The 20,293-nt window shown below is 41.9% G+C and overlaps 1 long non-coding RNA gene across 1 annotated transcript; it reads left to right on the plus strand.

Annotated features, from left to right (window-relative positions):
• Positions 1 to 1,707: 1,707 nt before the first annotated feature.
• On the plus strand, positions 1,708 to 17,135 carry LOC123367088. Its single transcript, XR_006578301.1, has 3 exons — positions 1,708 to 1,763; positions 9,412 to 9,474; positions 14,598 to 17,135. It is a non-coding gene; the product is annotated as an uncharacterized LOC123367088 (long non-coding RNA).
• The last annotated feature ends 3,158 nt before the right edge of the window (positions 17,136 to 20,293 follow it).

Genomic DNA, 20,293 nt, shown 5'->3' on the forward strand with positions numbered 1-20,293 from the left:
CACTAGCAAAAAGGAATAGAATAAATCATGTCTAGGGATTTCTTCCAACACCCAGAGATTTTTCCTCTTTTTTGCCCCTCAAACGTTTTAAAACTTCCTCAATTTTGGAAAACTTAGAGGGGCAAAAGGAAAAATGAAAATAAGAAAAAAAATAAAGTTGTGTGTGTTGGGGGAGACTCCTAGAAAAAGGGGGAAACTAACCCTGAACATGCACTCTGGGTAAAACAAAAGTGGAGATAGGAAGGATGAATGAGGAAAAGCACAAAATGTTGCAATTTTTCAAAAATATATTTCTGAATTTTCCTGACAAAAAGCAAAAATAGTTCTGTTTTGAACTCTGCAAAATTGTTTCAATTTTAACGTTTCAAAATTTAATCACAAGATTGTTTTTTTCCCATGTTTTGACCTGCTCCAGATATCATTTTTCTCTGTACTCTCCTACCCATAAAATTGGTCAGATCAGTCTATTTTAGTAAGTCAGAAACTGTGTGTTCTCTATAAACAAGAGAGCACTTAGTCAGGGCCCCATTTACTTTGTGGAACAATGGGACCAAATTCTGTGGCAAAACCACCTAAGTTCTGTGACACTGTTAATGTGTTGTATTTCAGTTATTCACCCTTCATTTTCATTTCCTCCACACCCAAATACACACATGACATTGGCCCATAGCTCAAAATACTCACCTGATGTACAATTTGTCAATAATTATTTTTAGCAATTTTTGGTGATGGATTTGGACTCGGACTTTAAGTCCAAAAGGGACCATTGTGATCATCTAGTCTTACCTGCTGTACGTCTCAGGCCACAGAACCTCACCCACTCACTCCTGAAATAGACACCTAACTTCTGGCTGAGATACTGAAGTCCTCAAATCATGATTTAAATACTTCAAGTTACAGAGAATTAACCATTTACACTAGTTTAAATCTGCAAGTGACACATGGAAGGCAAAAAAACAAAGGGTCTCTGCCAGTCTGACCTGGGGAAAGTTTCTTTCCAGCTCCAAATAGATCAGTTAGACCCTGAGCACGTCAGCAAGACTCACCGGCCAGACATCTAGGAAAGAATTCACTGTAGTAACTCAGACATCCCTATCTACTGTCTCTTCTCCAGCTATTGAAGATTTTTGCTACTAGCAGTACCAGATGAGCCATAGGCCACTGTAGGTAATTTCATCCCCTCCATTTCTTCACAGTGCTCTCCAGATGGACCAGGTCTCTGTGATCCAGCTCACAATCTCTTTTTCCCAGCCTGTGTATGTAGGAGAAGTAATTAGAGCTGATAAACAATTGGAATTTGTTCTGGAGGGAAATTCCAATATTTCAAGTACTGCTTTGTCCCGGATTGGAACAAAAAATTGAAATACTGAAATATTTTCCTGGAACAGAAATTCATAATTTTTCCATTCACAAATGTTGAAACATTTTGTTTTAACATTTCTGATCAAAATGCAAGATTTCAACATTCCTGAATTGTTTTGCTTGTTGAAATCAATTCAGTTATTTTGTTTTGGAATGATTCAATGTTAATGTGTCCTCCTGAGCTGATGCAGTGCCTTGTGGGAATTGTGCTCTGGGTGACTCAAGCCCCTCCAAGGACCAGACCCCTTCACTGGACTACATCTCCCATGATGCACTGCGGTCATGTAACTCCCATGATACACCACATTCACTTCTGGTTGAATCAAATTGTGTGCTTCCTGGGAGATATAATCTAGGGAGAGTCTGGCCCAGAGAGGAGATGGGGCACCATGGCAGCACAGGTAAACATATATTAATGTCAAACTGACTCAAAACAATGTTTTATTTAGCTTTTCCTGATGGTAAATATAGAAAATTTAGATTTAAAAAATTAAAGATTAATGTTGTGAAAAATATATTTTCCAAAAAATTGACCAGATTTCCACCCAGCTCTACTTGTAATCAGCCTCAGCAGTTCATTTTTTCAGCTCCTAAGGTCTAAGCCTAGATTCCCAGACTGGACTTTTGGGCCCTCTGTTTGCTGGCTGGAAAATGGATTCTATCTCAGGTTCCCTTACCCACTTCTGCCTGATTTTATAGAACAGAGAAGGGAGCATGCATAATCCAATTAATTCCTCCTAGGGGAAGAGGTTCGAAGCAAGAGCTAATTGTAAGCCAGTCTGAGAAAGGCAGGACAAGAAAACAAAATGCTAAATGATTGGCTGCTTCAAAATAAAGAATTCATCAGCAAAAATCTGAATTCTGTGATATCTTGGGGAAATGTCAGATTCCATGGCTGAACAGTCTTGTAGTCTGTAATACCTGGGTCTAATTTTGATTGTTGAATTTAGTGTGTGGATGCTGGGTGGTGTTGGTGGCCTATCATACACAAAAGGCCATCCTTTCTGCCTGAAACTCTATGACTATGTAGTCCATGAGGTTCTGTGTGAGATGACTAGTTCACACCTCACAGAGTCTTTATTTCAGGCTCTTTGCAGACTCAGGTACTATTGATTTATACTTGGTCCATATTTTTGGTGTTTTCTTCACAGCCAGCTAGAAACTTAATTTTCATTTAAATGAAAGCTGAGATTCCGGAGCACAATTCTGCAGTGAGGGGTTTATTCTGCAGCAAATCCCATGACCATGGAATTGCAGACAACACAGGCCCTACGCATAGTTCCCAGATGATCTAATGTCATCGGGGGCTCAACTACTAGGATGATGGGCAGCAGTACAAAACCCTAAGAGTGTGACTCACATCCAAAGTAAAAGTAATCAACAATGAAAAATAAGCTGAAGCAGCAGCTGTATAACAAATGGTATAGAAATAATATAAACCAACTGCAAATGTACTGCATGTTGAAAAAACAAAGGCATTAAAATACATGTTTCCAGTTTTCACTTGCTAGTTTTAAAGCTCCAGCCATCTGTAGCTGGTCTGTATTAATAGCAGACTTATTTTACTATTCCCAGTTAAATATAAAAAGAGTGGTCTCAGCTAAAGATCAAAATTGCTGTCAGGCAGAGCTGTTACTGCTCCCACAGGTCCTGAGAGCAGCCACACCCCACAACTGTAACTAACCTGTGCAGAGGAATATGAAGAGCACTCCTCAGAGCTGAACCAGTGACTTACTTATCTTGTCTGTGTCTGGCCCCTTCTCTTACAATATTGCTGTTGAGAATAACCCACCTCAGAATAGCCAATAACCTGATTGCTAGGGCACTCGCCTGGAAATTAGAAGACCTGGATCCAAATCCCTGCTCTAATGGATTTGGAGTAGAGCATTGATCCTAGGTCTCCTCCCATATCCCAGGTTATGCCCTGACCACGAGGCTATAGTGTCAGTCTCTATAGCTCCCTGGATATTAAACTATTTCTGCAAAGTAATATAGCTCCAACGGAAGAGATTGAGAGATCCCCACCCCTGGAACACCCAATAGCCCAGTGGTGGTTGGAGCACTCACCTGGTTTGTCCTGATAGGGAATGGGAATGTTTTTGAAATCTTGAAAATATTCCCTGGATAGGAAAACCATTTCCCACCCTGGTCTAATTGAAAGGATTCTTATTTCTGCTGCCTCCTTCTGGTGACAACTGCAAACAGGAGGGTTAAGTGAACTGTGTTACCCTGCATCTCAGGCCCACCATGGGTACGTCTATCCTGTGTTTTTAAAACCTGTGGCAACTAGTATCAGAGCCCAGGTCTACAGAGTGCTAAAAATAGCAGTGTAGATGTAGTAGTTGGGGCTCAGAAGTCCAGGGAGAGGGGTGGGTTCAAACTCACCCCCTGCCCCTTCCTGGGCTTCAGAGCCCAAGCTCCAGCCTGAACCCAAAAGTCTACACAGCCATTTTTAGCAGCATAGTGCAAGCCCTGCGAGACCCAGTCTGTAAACCTGGGTCCTGAGATCCATTGCCACAGGTTTTAAAATACAGTGTAGATGTACTCTATTAAGGCCTGTGGCAGAGCAAAGGTAAAGCCCCCTTTAAAGCCCTGCCAAAATGCTAGCTGCAGTCTGCTCTCTGGCCAGGAGGCCAGGCTAGAGACACAGGTATTCAGCAGTGAGCCCAGCTGCGAGCCCTAATCAGGGCTGACTTAGAGGAACATGCTGAGCTGAGTGCTGACAGCTGGGCCGAGGCACGAGAGGGCTATAAAAACCCTGAACAAACCTCAGCTAGAAGGCTAGACTGGGAGGAGGCAGGAGGGTAGTATCGCTGTCTCCTTACCAAAGAGAGAAGCCTCAAAGGCAGGAGACCCTGGGGAGGGTCTGTGGGGCACTAGCTGTTGGGAGATCAGGGAACTGCACGAATGCTGTAAATAAAGACACTTGGGTGATCCAGCAAAAGAAGGCATGGAAGACTCTGTATTATACCAGCCTAAACACAGGGTGCAGGCACAAAAGTGGGAAAGCCTGCACTCACCTTGTGACAAGGCCCCTCCTTTGGAGCCAACTGTAGATTGGCAGGAGGTTTAAATCCAACCTACAGGTGGATGTTTTAAGAGACTCATGATAGTGGGGTTTGAGGTTTTTTTTTTGGTTGCCCCCCCAGCTCAGCTCCCCTGAAGCATCTGAAGATTTTCTTTGTCCCACAATAAAAAATGTCATGCTGCTGAACTTTATCTATAAGGACATTTATGACATGCTTGTCATTATGGAATATGAGCACACCCATGTTATTTGACACTTAAAAGGAGGCACCCAGCTGTTGTGACCAAATTCTGTATTCTATTTTCCTTGTTTAATAAAGTCTGCAAAAGTAAATTAAACAATACAAAAATAAAGAGAAATAAAGGTGTATGAAAATGGAAAAAATATGCCAGCGTAACCCACCTATGCAGTACATGCCTTTGTCCCTGTAACGGGTTGGGACTCACCACCTGGCGCCTCCCGCTGGTGACTCTGGGAATTAGCTCTGTCCGGTGGAGCGCCCCCTCCTGGTGGTGTTCCATCTGTCTTTCCGCCCTCCCTTGGCATCTCTGGACCCACGTTGCCCCCTCCTCGGTGGTGTCCTCTTCAAGGCCACTGCCCTCCGGCAGTGCCCCTTAGTCCATCCACATCTACTTCTGGGGGTGGGTGATCAGCAGTCCTACACCCCAGCCACCATGTCCAACCACCCTCTGAGTCCAATCCCTCTTGTCAGGGATCTGGCATAGTACAATGGCCGCTCCCTACGGCCAATGGCTGGGTGTACTGCAAGGGAGGTAGCGGGGGGACCCAGGCCCACCCTCTACTCTGGGTCCCGGCCCAGGGACCCTCTGGCGGCAGCCTCGCTGTCCTCCTTCTCTCCCCTTGTCTGTCTGCTTCCCTGGGCTGCTTCCTCTACAGCCCCTTGCACCCGCTAAGCCCTTCCCTTCAGGGCCTGCAGCCTGGCAGCTATGGGCTCAAGCTCTCTAGCCTCCCGAAGCCTGGCCAGCACTGCGCTATCCACGGTGCTAGTCTCCACCCTCAGAGACTGACCTTCCCCTCTTAAAGGCCTGAGCAGCCTTCTTATAGGGTTGAGCCTGGCCCTGATTGGCTGTCTCCAAACTGGGCCCTGATTGGCTCTCAATAAGCCCTTCTTTAATTGGCTCCCTGTCTGCACAAGCGCTCTGGCCTGCCGTAGTCCACACTCACAGGAAGTGGGGCAGTCTGCCCCACTACAGTCCCCCTCTAGTAACTAGTCCACACAAAACGTTAAGCACCTATAACAGCTTCCAGCTAATGGAGTTTCTTCTTCATCTCAAGAGGGTTGTTTTTTACACTGAGGGTCTTTTGTTCAAATCCTGCTGGTAAATCCAAGTTGCAATCATAATAAGTTGCAGAATAATGTGGGAATCAAACACCAGTAAACCTACAAGGCTCAAGACAACTCCTATGGCAGCCCCTTCTTGGGCTGTCAGGGATGTTTGAACCTGAGATGGTCTCAGTGCTCAGAGCTTTAATCTCTACCACTTGAGCTGAAAGAGTTACTCCCAAAGATGGCAGCCACAGTGAATGCTTATCTTTCCATCTGGCCTGGCCACTAGAGGAAGAGAGACTTATACTCTCCTAGCATGGGTTACACCAAAAAGATAGGGACCAAAAATAATAGAGGATCTTGTCTTCCAGTCATCATCAGATTCCCTTTCAGCACTGCTGCATTTGATGAAGTAAGCTCAGGTGTCAAGCTCCCTACCCATCAACATTTGACTGTTGGCAGAACTCCAAAAGTTCCTCAGAACCCCTTTCTCCACAATTAGATTACTACTAAGATTCAGTTATGTTACAAATTGATACTTTAGACATTTAAAGTAGCAATACTTGAGCTATCCCTTACTTAAGGGATGCTGAGGGGAAAAATGCTTCTGGTAAAGATACAGAAAGTTAAATCACTGTGACATTCCCGGGATCAATTCAGGACAACGAGGGGCTGCATCACCCCTGTCCTGAAAACTTGGGTGCCTCACAATGCTTTGCTGCTGTAGCTCCCGTCTGGGCTGCTCACAAGCAGGCAAACGACATGCAGGTCACACTCTGAGTGTCTGTATAGCTGCAGCCTGCCACCCACACATCAGGCACACTCTGGCTTTCTCCAGCATTGGTTACCACTTGTTGTTGACACCAACACATCTGCAGTCCTGGATTGTCCCCCAAAATGTCTGTTCTACACTGTCCAGTCCTTTTCTGGGTAGTTCATATGTATTAGGTCTATTGCCCCTCTAAAAGGATCAGTATACAACAGTCTGCTACCCTAAATGGAGTTACCCACACAGCTCACACTACGGAATTAGTTTTTTATTAAAGAATAAAACAATTATATAACTACAAAGAGAGAGAGGTTTTAAATGAGTACCAGTAGAAGGCATTAAAGTCAGAAATAGTTACTACAAGAAAAATAAAGATAAAATGCTGCCTACTTCTAAACTTAACTAACTAGATGTGGTTCAGGGTGAAGTCCCTTGCCACATGTTCCCAGTAACATTGCTGACCAAATTCTCAGGCCAGGATCTGCTCCCAAAGTCCAAAGGCTGTTGCTTTTGTCTTAGGTGAAGGAAAGAGATGGATAGGGAGAGATAACTTGGGGTGGTTTTGCCCCTCACTTTGATAGTTCAGTCACCCTTTGAAATGTATTTTGCTGAGGGTTACCCCTAGTTAAAGTTCATTCCTTCTGTGAGGATGTAGACAAGAGGTCTGGTGGTGAAAGAGGTTCTATACTGTTGTTTTCTAAAATGTAAATTGTTCTGTTCCTACTCCCTCTTCCTTGCCAAAGAATGGCCACTTGACAGATGGTGGCCCATCAGCTTTGATGACAGCCAGCTAGAGGCATCGCCTTGTCCTTCATCTTTGAGAAACTGATTTACCCCCTCCCCAGACTTATCTGGTAAACACACTTCAGCCACAATTTCAGTTCATGTTCACAACTTTATATATAATGTTGCTATATACATTTTGTCATGATATTATTGAGCACTGAGTTATTGGTTTTCAAACAATATGTCTCAAGGCATATTTTGTACAAAGATTATGACAATAGTGTGTAGGGTATGAATACAGGGGTGAGTTCATTCACAGCCCCTGACTGATGTCATTATCAAAGGCAAAACTTTTATGGATGATAAAATAAGGGTACTATTGTCTTCAATACTGTTTTTTCTTTAAATTCCATTTCTTGTTAGAAATTTTGTCTTTCCTTGAAAATGACTTTAAATAAAAAAACCTAATGTTTTGTGCTCCTGTAACAAGAAAAACTGATTATCTTTGCATCTTCACAGGGCAGGGAGAGTAACACATCGATTTGGAAACACAAAAGTAATGCTTAAGGAAGTATATTCCTTTGTGGACAGCTAGCTTCAATGGCTGGAACAGAGATGGGACCATGGCCCCACAATCCCGCCATCTTCAGGGGTGGTTTGTGCTGCCAGCCAGGCACAGTAATGCTCAGATGTGCAAAGACACTGGAGCTAGCCCCTGCAAGGACTCCTTGTGTACCTGCATGGGGACCAGGCACTGCTTGACCTCACATTTTCTCTAGTCAAATTGAAGCCTATGTGCCAGAGCACACACAATCCTGTTAAAATTAAGTTATCTTAATTTTTCTTTTAGGTTAGCTATCTTTAGAGTTTAGTACTCAAAGTGTCTGATCTAGGGCACCCTGTAATCAATTAATAGAAAGACTCCCACTTACTTCGATGGGTTTTCAATCACACTCAAAATTATTAGAGGACTTCTTGTTAGATATGTTTGTATAACTTTATCATTCCAATTTCGTAAAGTTTCAACCAATCTGAATATTTATAATGGAAAATGAATAAGATTTTGAAACAAACAAAAATCAGCAGTCAGATACGACAGTGAGTAAAGCTGGCTGTCCATTTACCACCATCTCTCTGTGGAAGTAAACTCATCCTGAGGCAAACTTGGACTCTCATCATTACAAAGCTTCTTATTTGATAGGACTATGCAATTACTATTTTGTTCTTTTGCCCACTGAGAACTCTGAACCTATGTTATAATTTAGCTGGACTTACCTTTGACAACAATCTGTTGCTGAATCCCACATTTTAGAGAGTCAGAGATGATGCCTTTGTTTCCCTGGGGAAATCTGTCAAAATGCAGTTAAAGGTTGAGGAGAATCCCATGTAAAAGACAGGAGAAAACTGCTGCGCACAGAACTATGGTACACATCAGACATATGTTCAGCACAGTCCTTAGATATTTGTGCTTTAATGCAGCTGTGCTTTTAAATTTGCACCCTATAGAATTAATGGAAATGAACTACAACAAAATCATTTCTCTGTTTGCTTTGTAGTTCTCAGTTCCATTTGTATGTTTGGTGTATTTATTTCATACATATCAGGAGTTAGTTGGAAGAATAATAAATGCATTTAAGAATCAAGACAAAATCATTGGTTTTTCTTCTGCTATGATTAATTTCACTTTGTAGTAAGAGTGGCAGCCCAGTTTTCCTTTGAGTTAATCCCACATATTTATTCCACCTGTCTGGATCCTTTTATTACTTTTTATTGCAGGGCCGCCCAGAAGATTCAGGGGGCCTTGGGTCTTCGGCGGTGAGAGGTCCTTGTGCTCCGGGACCCGCTGCCGAAGTGCCCTGAAGACCCGCGACGGGGGCCCCCACCGCTGAATTACCGCCGAAGCGGGACCCGCCACCGAAGTGCCAGGTCTTCAGCGGCAATTCGGCGGTGGGGGGGTCATTCCGCCCCAGAGCGGAAGAACCCCCCGCCACCGAATTGCCGACGACGACACGGAGCAGAAGAAGCGAGAGTTTTCCGGGGCCCCTGGAGCGAGTGAAGGATCCCGCTCCAGGGGCCCCGAAAAACTCTCATGGGGGCCCCTGCAGGGCCTGGGGCAAATTGCCCCACATGCCCCCCCCGGGCAGCCCTGTTTTATTGCTTAGGAAGGGGCTAATGTTATTTTAATACAGTATGAAAAACTGCAAAATCAGCAAACACTGTGATCATTTTATTTTTCAGTTTTCAACCAGCTGTCTTGATGCTGATTTGCATTGCTTATGGCCATCCAATCATTCCCTTCAGGTAGGAGCTGGTGAAAATTTTCCAAAATCAACCAAACAAAAGATCAAATAGAAAAAAACTCACCAAAAAGTGATATTTTTTTCATGAAAGACTTTCAGTTTTCTGCTTTTTCTACCCTCACTTGAGCCTTACAACACGGTCATGAATGCTTATTAGCTTTGACAGGGTGTGCAGTGCTTGCACTAGTAGGGAGATAGGTTTCCTCCACATGTATTGACTTGTAGTGGGAGAATGTATGTGATGGGGTGCATGACCCTATCCCTCAGTTGTTAGGGAAAGAGTTAACACCTCTACCTTGGAAGCAGCTGTAGGTGCGCATAACTAGCTGAAGAGACATGCAAAAAGGAGTCGAGTAATGGCAGCCTACTATAAAAGGGACTTCTTTTTGTTCAGTGGGAAAGAGCTGCAGGAAATTCTGGGAGGTTCTGTAGAATCCTACGTGAGATCTGTGGGCTGCTCAGAGAGAACCAAGCAGTAGCAGGAAGAAGAACATAAGAATGGTCCATCTAGCCTAGTATCCTGTCTACCAGCCAATGCCAGCTGCTTCACAGGGAATGAACAGAACAGGGCAATTATTGAGTCATCCATCCCAAGTCATCCAGCTTCTGGCATTTGGAGGTTTAGGGACACCCAGAGCATGGTGTCATGTGACATGTCCCTCGCCATCTTGACTAATAGCCACTGATGGACCTATCCTCCATGAAATGATGTAATTCTTTTTTGAGCCCAATTACACTTTTAGCCTTCGAATCTTTCCCTGGAAAAGAGTTCCATGGGTTGACAGTGCATTGTGTGAAGAATTTCCTTATGTTTGTTTTAAATCAGCTTTCTATTAACACAAGAACCGATGGCCATCTGATGAGATTATGCTAAGGGGTATATAATACTGCCCTATTCACTTTCTCCACACACGAGTCATGATTTTATAGACCTCTATCATGTCCCCCCTTAGTCATCTCTTTTCTAAGCTGAACAGTCCCACTCATTTTAATCTCTCCTCATATGGAAACTGTTCAATACACCTAATCATATTTGGTGCCCATCTCTGTACCTTTTCCAATTCTAATATATTTTTTGAGACAGGGTGACCAGAATTGCACACAGTATTCAAGGAGAGGATGTACTATGGATTTAAATAGTGTCATTATGATATTTCCTATCTCATTATCTATCCCTTTTCTAATGTTTCCTACCATTGTTAGCTTATTTGCCTGCTGCTGCACATTGAGCAGCTGTTTTCAGAGAACTATCCACAAAGATTCCAAGATCTGTTTCTTGAGCAGTAACAGCTAATTTAGACCGCATCTTTTTGTATATATAGTTGGGATTATGTTTACTAACATGCCTTTCCTTGCATTTATCAACAATTCATGAATTTCATCTGCATTTTTGTTGCCCAATTATCCAGTTTTGTGAGATCCATTTGTAACTCTTACAGTCAGCTTTGGACTTAACTATCTTGAGTAATTTTGTATCATCTGCAAACTTTGCCACCTCACTGTTTATACCCTTTCCCAGATAATTTATGCATATGTTTAACAGCACTGGTCCCTGTACAGATCCCTGGGGTCCCCGTAATTTACCCCTCTCCATTGTGAAAACTGGCCTCTTATTTCTACCCTTCGTTTCATGCCTTTTAACCAGTTACTGGTCCATTAGAGGACCTTCCCTCTTATCCTATTACTGGTTACTTTGCTTAAGAGGTTTTGGTGTGCAACTTTGTCATAGGTTTTCTGAAAGTCCAAGTTCATGATAATCAGTTGGATCGCCCACATCCAGATGCTTGTGGGCACCCTCTAAGAATTCTAGTAGATTGCTGAGGCATGATTTCCTTTTACAAAAGCCGTGTTGATTCTTCCCCAACAAACTGTGTTCATCTGTGTCTGATCATTCTATGCTTTATTATAATTTCAGCCAATTTTCCTGATATTGGAGTTAGGCTTTCTAGCCTGTAATTGCCAGATTGCCTCTGGAGCCTTTTTTTTTTTTTAAAGATTGACATTATATTAGCTATCCTTCAGCCATCTGGTACAAAAGCTGATTTATGTGTTAGTTTACATACCACAGAAGTTTTGCAATTTCATATTTGCATTCCTTCAGAACTCTTGGGTGAATACCATCTGGTTCTGGTAACTTATTACTGTTAAATTATCAATTTGTTCCAAAATCTCCTCTCCCACACCTCAATTTGGGACAATTCCTCAGCTTCGAGGGGGAAACTTGCACCACTTAACTTCTATGATGCAGCAACAGAGAGGACTGAGCCCAGAAAGCTAAATATTATTTGTGAAACCTTGCTGACCTGGAAAGGAACTGTTCATCTTTTGTTAAATTGTAATAAACCTGATCCCCAAAATGCAAACATTATTTGAAGCAGGTGGGGTGGGCCTTCCTGGAAGAGTTAGAGGGCAAGCAGAGATATGACTGGCCTGGAAACCAGGGACAGAGTAGAGCAACCCTCCCACACATAATTGCAGCTCAAAATCTACTTATATTGCACTGGCTCCTAGATCTTGTCTACACTACAGGTTACTTCGGAATAATTTACATTGCTCACGGCTGTGAATAATCCACACCCCTGAGAACAGAAGTTATACTGACCTAAGCACCAATGTAGACAGCACTTTGTTGGCAGAAAAGCTTCTCCTTCTGATATAGTTACCACCTCCCGTCAGCTTAGAGCTTCTCCACCACAAATACTACAGTGTACTGGTGAAGCTGTGCCACTGTAATTGCCGTAGTGTAGATATAGCCCTGGAGGCTGCAGCCACATCAGGGCCCTATTGTGCTATGGTCATTGAAAGTCCTTGCTTCAAAAAGCTTACAAGTTTCAGAGAACCTTCACTCTTTAAGCTGATTATTGATAATAAGGGTAAAGTAATGATATTTCACTCAACAATAAAAATAATCCTTTTTCCTGGCCAAAAAAAAAAAAAAATTCTAGGCTGTCCTTAATTGCTTAAGACTGTCTCAATGACTCTTGCCAAGTGCAGATTTTAAGGAAACCTAGAAACTTCCACTCATTGGCTAAAATATTCCAAAAGTTAAAGTGACTAGATGACTCATCATTAGCATCCTCATCTGCTTTGCACTCTTTAAAAAAAATTCTCTGTGTCCTGCAATGACTCCACAGTATGTCTGGATTATCACTGTGTGAAATTCACCCCTCCGAAGAGGGCCAATACAAGGACCCCACACCATGTAAACCCTAAAATAGACTGCTTAGTCCTTGTTCTGTGAAATTTTGCTCCATGGGCCAGATTCTTACACTCAGTATCACCTTACTCTGCAAACAGTTCCATTGACTTCAGTAGGGATTGTACATGGAGTAAGGTGCTATTCGCCATAAGGGAATCATGGTCTGGTCTTGAGTTAATAACTCTGCCCTATGTACAGTTAACAACAAGGAATAGCCCTGCCTTGAAGAGTTTGTCTGGAAACTGGCACAGGATCCCTTAATGAAATGTACATTCCTAATGATGACTTTACGGAGGTCAAATTTCTCTTTTTTTCCCACTTCCAACTGGCCATTTACTTCCAAACGTTAATGGATAATCCAGATGATGCTTTTATATTCCACCATCCAGATTAAGTTTTATGCTTTCCCTGGAGTGCACAGAGATTATAGGCTGTCACAGCGAAGTGTAGGGAGCTCAACCAGGCTTCTGTACTGAATGTTATTACATTGTTCCCATTAAGTAAAACAAACTTGCAAGGCCGCAGAGTTGCTATGACTCAGCTCTGATCCTTGTGTCATGAAGCAAATGCTTTCCAGCCTTATGTCTGGAAACACTCTAATTAGTGCCCCCTCTCAAGCTATGAGAAAGAGGAAAAAAACCCATTGTAGGCATTGACTCATTTCATACACTTTTTAATCAATCTCATCTTGATGGGCTGTAACCTAATGCACTTAAAAAAGCAGGAAAGCCCCCCCGCCTTTGTTCTACCTGCTAATGGGCTGGGACTTCAAAATGGTGAGTGCTCTCAGGTCCCACTGAAGTGACCAGGAGTGGCGCGTGCTCAGCACCTTGCAGCAGTTGTCCCATTTATCAATATCATTTTGTGCAAATTAGACATAAAGGTTAATTATTTAATATTTATCTGACTCGGAGGCTCCAAGCAGGGGCCTCCACTGGGCTAGGCTAATGCTCTAGGAAGCCAAGTGGCATGCAGAAGGTGAAGGATAAAAGATACAAACAAAGGTTAAACCCCCATGGAGTGTTCCAGCTCCTGGCAGGCAGGACTGAGCCTCTAGGAGGTCCTACCCTATGGATTAGAGCAACAATGGCTTCCAGAGCCCTCTGACACCATTTCTCAGTCTGCTCAGAGTTGGGTGTGTGGACAGAGTGGGCTAGAAACTCCTGCTGAGACCAGTGGGGGGCTTCTGAAGGGGTTGATCTGGACAAGCAGTTTTCTTGGTGAATTATGAGCCAGAGCTGCTCAGCCCCCTGCTCCCCCATGGGCAGAGACAGCCTGACAGAGGCTAAGGGGTTACTATTTTTAGTTTCAATTTTGAGCTTTGAGTTTGGGAGCTGAGAGTGAAGCAGCAGAAGAGCTCAGGGAGTTCTGATTGAGTCCCACTCCCCCCAACAGGGCTCTGAATTGCTGTGGGATTCAGGGCATGGCCAGATAGTCCCAGCCTTGCAGAGACCAGTGTACAGAATGACAGAGTCAGAATTCAGCGGTGGCTACTGAGAACCAGTTGAGAGCTCCACATAGCTCCAGGCCAGGGAGCCAGGAGATGACCCTGCCCCACCCAGGGTGAAGACACAGTAAGGGGATCCTTTTTGTTCAAGCTGGCCAGTGTTCACAGTGCTGCAGCACTCATCTCTGGACTCACCCTCAGTGTACCTGCTGCCTGGGAAAGTGTCAGGGAAGGAGCTGGGAGTTGGGAAGAGGTGTAGGTGTTGCAGGTGGGAAATTTGTTATTTTGTACTTAGTACTTAATCCTAAACCTTTCCTTCCCCAGATCTTTTTCTGCTCCCGATAAAGTCACCCTTTTTATATTGTTATTTTGGGTGTGTCATTTCTTTGTTGGGGTTTGTATTGATGTACTTCACTGTTTCTTATGTACTGGGTTTTATGGTCCTTGACAACAGTGGTTGTATTATTCATTTTCCCAGGAGACAGCATGCTTTTTGTCTTGGGCACAGTGAGGCGTCACCTTTGGGGGAGGCCCCAAGCATCAAGAGAACCTAGGACCCAACCCATGCAAGGAGGGGAAGAAGCCATTCCAATGAGCAAGCACAAAGAAGGAGACTTCAGACTCCGTAACAAAAAATAAGCACCAACTATTCTCATCTGCCCCGCGTGGTGGCTGTTAACAGTCTGACTTCTTATAGGCATCTTGGTGGGTCTTGAAGAGAGATGGTAATGGCTGTATGGATCAGTTCAAGGTGAACACTCCAAGCATACAGGGCAGCATGTAAAAAGACACAAAGGCAGTTGTGTGAGAAACTGACAAGCAGTCAGATGAAGATGGCATCATTGGTGGAGCAGAAGAATGAATGACTGTTATTCTGTTTGTAGCTAAGGTGCAGGTGTCAGACGGGAGAGCCAATACAGGGGGGTTATAAGCTTGTTTTGTTTAATTTTCCCAGCCACATAATGGAAAGGCTAAGAAAAAATGATGAAGTCTCTCTAAAATCATGCCCCCAAATCTAAACCAGACACCCATGTGTAGCTTAGCAGGAGTGTATATGGAACACAGAATTTTCAACGTTGGACAGTTATTTACTTATGCTTGTAGAGCGTAACTCAAGCATCTTGTCAGAACCATTGATTGCAGTATGGAGAGTCTATAACAGTAGCATCATAGAACCTAAGCTGCCTTCTTTTAATGCACAATTTCTAGATATAGGAAAACATACACCTAGATAAATAAAAGTAGCAGAATATATGGAAAATAATAATCTGACACTAACCCTGAACTGGGGTGGCAGCTGTAAACAATCTGGCTTTATAATGGAAGGTTTGTAGCTCTTTAAATACCCTTGAAACATTAAAATTAAGAATGAAATTATTATTTTCCCTTAATTGTAAATCATGGAACTCTGTACTGAGCCAAATTTCATAAGAAAAACCTTCCAAAATGAAAATAGTCAAGAGGGATCTTACTATGGAGATTCACACCAAAGTGACAAAAGGATCTTTCACTTCAAGGAGGAATTACTGTACCCTCACTATTGGATATGGGCAGTCTCAACTAATGGAACTTCAGATCTAGGGTGCTGTAAAACACTAGCACTAGCACTGTAAAAACTCTGACCACTATGCTACATGTAGAATAGAAACAGTATGTGATCCATGAACACGGTTTAGAAAGTTGTGTGGTGTCTTGAGAGACTGCAAATATATTCAGGTGATCTGAACTTGCTGGAAGTGGTGCCATAGCAAGTTGTTTTCTTCAGATCTCAGGTGAAATCCTGGCTCCATTATAATCAATGGGAGTTTTTCTATCAACTTCAATAGATTTCAACTCTAGTCTAGAGTGAACAGGATCTAGTAGGTATGCTTCTCTCTTAATTCAGATGCTAGGGTTATGTCAGGTTCCCTTGAGATTGCTGTCATTTTAAAGGATGTTTGTTTGCACTCTGATACTACACCTACCTCAGGTCTCATTGACTTGTTTTAAAATCTAAGCCATTTCATTTACAACAGGTGTTTTAGGCCTGTCACTTTGATATATGCCTGTTCTGAGCTCAGTGCTGTTTTGATACAGCCTCGTAATGGTAACCTATGAAATTTCATGGAGGGTTGTGATAGTCTAGCCGTTTAGAGGGTGTCAGTGCAATTACTACAGACATGGAGGAGAGCATCTTTAATGAGTCCCTTCGTTGCTCCCATGAGCAACAAAGCCCTGACATTAGTGTTGAGTATTTGGTTCTTTGAATCCACTGATATGGAGTAGCCTACTTTATATGTACCAGCTATGGAGGTATATGCATGTTGTTCTGGAGCATTTGAGGATGACTATTTGGTGATCCTAGTGTTCTAGTAGCAGGAAGAGTTTATCAATGAACATGCTATTTTCTTTTAATTCTAGTAGTAAGTAATACTTTTTATCCTTGATTCAAATATAGAGCAGATTTATAATCTAATTTTGAGATGAGAGACCTATGGGACCACCAATAGCTCTCCCTTGAAAGTGCAAGATAGATGATATATCAGTTAAAAAATATTACTACATTTGGACAGACTTAAGTGACGTGCAAAGGATATTGGGTGACAGTCTGGGCTCGCTGAAGTTAATGGCAGTTTTGCCACTGACTTCTGTGGGGCCAAGTTTTCCCCTTTTGTTTTCAAACTGGGCTTATGCCCTTTAATACTTTGTGGTGAATAAAATGCCTGGAAATTCTTTCTTTTTAAAGTTTAACTCTGCCTAGTGGTGGCTTTTATTTAACCTTCAAAATATAAATTTTGATCTTTCTTGGTCAATATTAATTCTCACACTTAAATGAAGATGATTAATCACCAGTTTCCTTTTCCAACATGCTTGTCATTGAAATGATGTGATTCAAAACATTTAAAAAACAGTCCAATTAAAAATCCCTGTCCCCCTCAGTAAGTCAGTTTTCACTCTAGGTTCTTGTGATGCTATCATTTTCACTAATTCTCCAGTCAGAGTCTTCCAAACCACATGGTAATAGAATGCCACATGGAGAAAAAGCTGAATTAAAATAATAATCTTTAATCTTATCATTATGTAATAAAGAATCAGAGAGAGCTACAAGTCCTGTTTATTTTTCCTTTCCAGCTTTAAATTTATTAATAAAGCTCTTATGATCTTAATGAAATCATTGTTTGGGGACTGCCATATCTCTGTGTTCTGAAGAGTACCTCATTCTCTCCGTTCAGACAGTTCACGTAATAGGAATTGCATTTGCTGATATTATTTTGAAAACTGACTCATTATTCAAGTTCATCCCTGTAAAGCTTTGGGCATTCCCTGTAGTGCCTCCTGAGGGGCAGTGTGATGCTGCAGGTGTGCCCTGCCTTAATTTGCCTTGCTGGGGGTGGCAATTAGTTTGCTTTAACAGCCCAGGAGAAAGGAGAACCTCCCCCCCCAATACCATATCCTCCTGTAATAATACTTCAGAAAGGACTAATTACAAAAATAGGTCATAAGGTCCTCACATCAGAATCCTGGCTCAGCTCTCAAACTTAAAATCCATAAAACAAAGCCTTTGGGTAGACTGGTCTCTTAGAGTTTGAAAGAAAACAACTACACCACACACTGCAGCCTGCATGACTTCCATTCCCCTCTCTCACTCAGTGTCCTGTTCCTGTTTACATAGCCTGTTAATAAGTTGATTACACCCCAGGCTGCCTCAGCTGTTGGCTCCAGCCTGTTCCTTAAAGGGGCATTACACTCCTTCAGAACCCCATTCATGTACCTTTCTCTGCATTTTTATGTGGAAATTGAAATAACTGTTTTGTGTTTGTACAAAACTGTGTGTAGGTGCTGCTGATATTCATACAAATAGCCATACAGGCACATGAACAAATGTATTTGCTACAGATCAATTCACTGTTCATCATTCAGTGATCTCCTAGTTTCAATCATCCAATCAGGTCAAAGGAATTAAGCCATATGACTTACAGTAGATAACCACTCACACACAAATACATCATAGTGGTCAATTTCCAGATAACTTCTTTGACTTGACAATTTCTTGGACAAATGATTGCATGTACAAGCATGCATGATTGATGAACAATCAAGATCAGTTCCTAAAAACTCTGAAGCTCAAAAACGTGTTCCCTTCCCTTTCCCCGAACAGAAGTTGGTCCAATAAAAGCTATTGCATCACCTACCTTATTTCTTGTGAGAGACAAGGATTGTTATAACTAAGTGCCTGAATAAGGAAATGTACGTAATTGACCATTGGCCAGGATTCTTGGACAACCATGCACCTGGAAGTATTACAAGTAATTAAAAATGAAACACATAATGTGGACTTGTACATCACTGATTTTAACCTGCCCCTATTCCCCCACCCTAAAGAAAATAACAACAACCACAGAGCTCATGCTATACCACAATGAATGCAGGAACAGCTCTTTTGAAGGCAAAAATCTGTGTTTGGTAAGGATTCCTGGAATAAAACAACTCCATGATGCTGATTTCTTTGTGCTTACTGGTTAATAGGGTTTTTATATAGCAGTGTGCATTCATGCTGAGGCCAGGAGATTACAGCTGAATAGAATGAACAGCACCAAAATCTACACCTATGGAATAGCTAATACTTTGTGAGACTCACTCAGCAGACAACATCTTTAAAATAGCCAAGTCTGATGGGAAAATTAGAATTTCAAGGCTCTTTAAAAACTGTTTAACCAGATTATTCTCCAAATAATCCAGTGAGAAGAAGGAGTAAGGATCATCTTTGGGATGAGAATTTAGAGGCAGGAGTAGCGTATAATGCTTTGTAAGAGTACAAACTGAGATTGGTGGCCGGATAATGGTTCAAACTGCAGGAGCAAGTTTAAAGCTAAATCTTTTTTTAGTGCTAGGAGAGCTGTGATGTGTTCGAGGATGCTGACTGAATCATGTTCAGTCTAATGATTCAGAGAGGCCCTGAAAGAGACTCTGTTTTGAATTTTTTTTAAAACATAAATAAAAGCTCATTTTTAATATGCAGTTAGTTTTGTTACATGTAAGTTATAGGGTAGTATCCCTATGGTTTAATGCAGAGTTGTACTATGAGTAGATTTTTTACTGTGGTAGGCAGTGAGGCATGCAGGGTCTATTTCTCTGCGGTGGTTTCTTTTTAATGCTATTTTTATTACTGTTTTTTTAGTAATAACGGTATGGTCAAATCTAATGGGAACCATTCCCTCTGAACAGCAGCATGCATGAGTGAGTGAACAGCCGAAAAGGAAAGGTCAGTAAGCTCTGGCACCCTGCATATTGGTGATTAGGGGTCCTAGTTTTCTGTGATAAAAAAAAACACAAAAACAAATTTCTTTGATAAAATACCATAAAAAAGTGTTTTTCCTCAATTAAAATGAAATACTTTAGTTTCCCTGGCCACAATATATATAGTTATCAGTTGAACAAGTTTTATTGATATATTTACAATTTTTAAGCAAGTTCAAAGCCTACCAGGGCCATCAATCATTATAATAAAGTAAAACTTATAGAATTGCAATTTGTATTTCTTACATATACCAAATACTTCTCTGTCTGTATTCTCTGTATTCTATATTATCAGAAAATTGTTCTTTTTTTTTAAATGCACAAAAAAGAAAGCTCAGGCTGTCAGCCCTGCACAGCGGGGCTTGGGCTGTCAGCCTCGTGTGGCGGCCCACTGTAGGCTGAAATCTTATTAAAATATGTGGAATCTGTTTGGCCCACACAAGGTTGTGCTTAGGTTTATGTGGCCCTCCTGTATAATAAGATTGGGCACCATTGAAATAAGTGACACCGGTACTTTCAGTAACATTTATTTAATAGTTAATACATGTTTTTATTTTTTCACAAAATATAAAAACTAAAATTCTTTGTAAAAATTCAAATTCCAAGTTTTTCCATGGCAGACGGATTCCTAGGATCCTTGTCAATGATACCATATTTGAATTCTTTCTGTGCATTTGCATTCTGGGCACAGTTCCTGATTTTGGATTAATTTTCTTTTAGTTTGACCAAATTAATTGAATGTACAATTTAAAGATAATTGACAAGGTGCTTTACAAAAAATATGAAACACTGGTTTACTAAGCTAAGGTAAATTACCAAATTCCAATAACTTCACCAGTGTATGTAGCATGATCCCCGTCATAGTTTTATTTTAAAATTATCCCACACCAAGGCACT

Source organism: Mauremys mutica, chromosome 3 (genome assembly GCF_020497125.1).
Source record: "Mauremys mutica isolate MM-2020 ecotype Southern chromosome 3, ASM2049712v1, whole genome shotgun sequence".
Classification (NCBI taxonomy): Eukaryota; Metazoa; Chordata; order Testudines; family Geoemydidae; genus Mauremys; species Mauremys mutica.